The sequence below is a fragment of the Thermobia domestica genome, chromosome 2 (assembly GCF_964235325.1).
Source record: "Thermobia domestica chromosome 2, izTheDome1.hap1.1, whole genome shotgun sequence".
Lineage (NCBI taxonomy): Eukaryota > Metazoa > Arthropoda > Insecta > Zygentoma > Lepismatidae > Thermobia > Thermobia domestica.
Genome location: NC_137455.1, coordinates 182,451,148 through 182,454,508, shown reverse-complemented (window position 1 = coordinate 182,454,508; position 3,361 = coordinate 182,451,148).

Genomic DNA, 3,361 nt, shown 5'->3' with positions numbered 1-3,361 from the left:
TTTTTTTCTTTATCTTCTTGTCAATTTAAAATCGCTGTCGCTCTTACGGCATGTATGTCATGACAAAATAACCACACAATTATGATCGAAAATAATCTGAATCGTTTGTTCTACGTTTGTGTTGGACTGTGCCGTTAAAATTTTCGTTCCTGTTATCAATCGGAATAAATAATAATAATGATAAAAAAAATAAAGTAGCGATGCTGACTTGATAGTCAAGTGAAAATCGCCAACCATCTAAATATTTCCAAAGTTATTTATTTATTTATTTTAAATTACGTTTGATCAGTTATGCGACAATTGCGCTATTGAGATTTTTCACTTTTTTCTTTCTTACCAATGATCAGAATTGCTAACCAAAATAAACGAGTTTCGTTTCCAGTGGAGGATCTAGAAGGTAAAAACTGGGGGGTGGGTCTGCCAGAACCCAGACTTTGATAGGTGTATCATGAGCTCATTATAAACTTTCAGAAAAACTGGGAGGGCCCAGGCCCCCGGCCCCGGGCTCGTTTCACAATGCGAAATTAAGACTTGCAAACTATGCAAATTCAATACTCAGATTTGATTTGAAGTAACATATCTATAATCATTGGTTTCAGTAAAGTAATAAATCAAAGTAAAGTAATAAAAAATGTTCCTTGGACACTAAATCTATATCAAAAAGCAATTATTTGGTATTTTTTTTTTTACTGTTTTTGCTCTATGACCATTAACATTGAAACCAGAAATAGTAAATTTTAACTACTTCCTATCAGTGTTCGTAGTTTGAGGGAAATTTCCCTAATCTAGGGAAATTTTCTAGCTGACTAACTGACCAATAATGATATTTTTTCTTTCTTCTTCAGAAATAAAAAAATACAATAGCAATAGTTTGTGTGTGCTAAAAGTAGCATAATATGCACCCATTGTTGGCTGGATGGAGTGCACGGTGGCTCAGTGGTAGAGCTCTCATCTCTAGTGCATGGTTTTCCTGGTTCGATTCCCAGCCAAGTAAACTTGTGGTAAACAGTATTGTGTCCGTGTATTTTTCTAGAGGTATTCCCGTTTCCTCCCATTTTCTCATTCTTCCATTATCATTCACTTGCTTTAACCATCGCCTCTGTTAGTCTAGAGGCATAACGTGGGACGTTAAACTGATAGATTTCATTATATTTCATTTTGCTGACTGGGTGTATTTGCGTGTATATTTTCTAAAAAAAAATAATAATAATAAATAAAAAAGTGAATGTAAAGTAAACGAAAAATAGAAGTAAAAAGCAAATGAATAAAACACATGCGGTTGGTAGTTCCTTTAATAAGTTAAATTAACCATATCACATTATTCCTGTCATAGGAATTGGATACTCAACAAACTAGGGAAAATTTGATAAGGGAAAATTTTGTGTCACTCGAGGGAAATTTTCATAAAAAAAACCTACGAACACTGCTTCCTGTTTAAATAACGGAGCTTCAACCCAACGAAGGGGATGAAACTAAACACAGAACATGGAATGTATTGAAAACAACCACATCTTGATTGCATTTACCATTATTGCTCTACTGAAATCAGTATTGAAATCGGAATAGTAAATTGGATTCACTTTCGGCTTCAGTAGAGTGCTGTAAATAGTCATGATATGTTATCTCCAGACGCTGAACTGTTTGGAAAATAATCTTGCTATATGTCGCCGTTTTCGTTCCATGGTGATAAATGTTCAAACGGGAAATGGTTAATTTGAACTAATTCTTGTTTGAATAGAGTTAACAGAACACGTGGGACTACTCTTGGACACTGAATCGATTGCAAAAAAAAAAAAAAAAAAAAAAATCTCATCTTAATATCATTTACTTTTTCTCTACGGAAATCAGTATTGAAACCGGAATAGTAAGTTTGATCCACATCTGGTTTCGGAAATGTGTTGTGGACACTCATTATATTTTTTTTGTTTGTTTTTTGGGAACGCTGAATAGTTTGCAAAAAAAAAAAAAAACTTCTTGCTTTCTGTTATCGTTTACAGCTCTCTGTTATCCGCTTTTCGCTATCTGTTACCGTTTTCGTTTTTTGATGATAAATGTTAAAAACGGAGATTTCTAAGTTGATCCAGTTGCGGTTTGAATAAAATCTTAAAGAAGCAGATGGAAACTATTCTTGGGATTCTGAATCGATTGCATAAAACCATATTGATAGCATTTGCTGGTTTTGCTCTACGGTAATCAGTATTGAAACCAGGAGTAATAGGAAATTTAAACCATTTCCGGTTTTCATAAAGTGTTTCAGATAGTCATGATATGTTATCCTGAGACACTGAATCATGTACAAAACACGTTTCTCGCTATCTATTACCATTGTCATTCTACAAAGATAAATGTTGAAACGGATATTAAAAACCGGAAGTAATAGTAACTTTAAACCACTTTCAGTTTTGATATGGTGATGTCACGAGATGATAGAGTCTCGATATGTTTCTTGTCTTGAGACGCTAAACCGTTTGCTACGAAATTGTATGTTCTGTTATCGTTTTGTTTTATGGCGGTAAACGTTGAACCTGGAAATGAGTAATTTGAACAATAGAGAGTTAACGGAGGAAATTGATCCTATATTTTGGACACTGAATCGATTGCAAAAAATTACATCTCTGGGTGTCTCTTCTTGCCGTTTCTGCACTGATACATGTCAACAGACGGACAGACAAAACCGTTCTATAAGACTTCCAACACTTCCGCATAGTATAGTTTAAGCCTAAACTAGGTGGAGATGCTGGCTTGACGTAAAGGGAAAATCACCATTACATAAAATATATCTCAATAGTTTTTTTAAAACGAGATTGGGCCACGTTTCTGCTGGGTTGTGTCGTTCAAATTTTTATTTGTGTTATCAACCGGAATATATAATAAACGAAATAAAGTGATGAGGCTGGATTGGTAGGCAAGTGAAGATCGCCACTAATCAAAATATTTTCGAACTAATTTCAAATTACGTTTAATCAATTGTGCTACGTTTGCGCTGAATTGTCCTCTTGAGTTTTAATTCTTCTTACCAGTAGGCAAAAATCAAAAATTAAGTGGCGATACTGGCTTGACGTCAAGTGAAATTCGCCATAAAGTATATCTCAAAAAAATTCATAACGATTGTACTACGTTAGTGCTGTATTGTGTCATGAATCGGAATAAGTAATAATGGAAATAAAGTTGCGACGCTGGATTCAAAGTCAAATTAAAATCACTACAAACAAAATATTTCCAAACTAATTTCAAATTGTGATTTAACAATTCTTAATTGTTTGTGCTGGATTGTGCCGTTCAAAATATTGTTTGTGCTATTAACTGGAATAAATAATAAGCGAGAAGAAGTGGTGGTGATATCTTGACAGTCTAGTGAAAA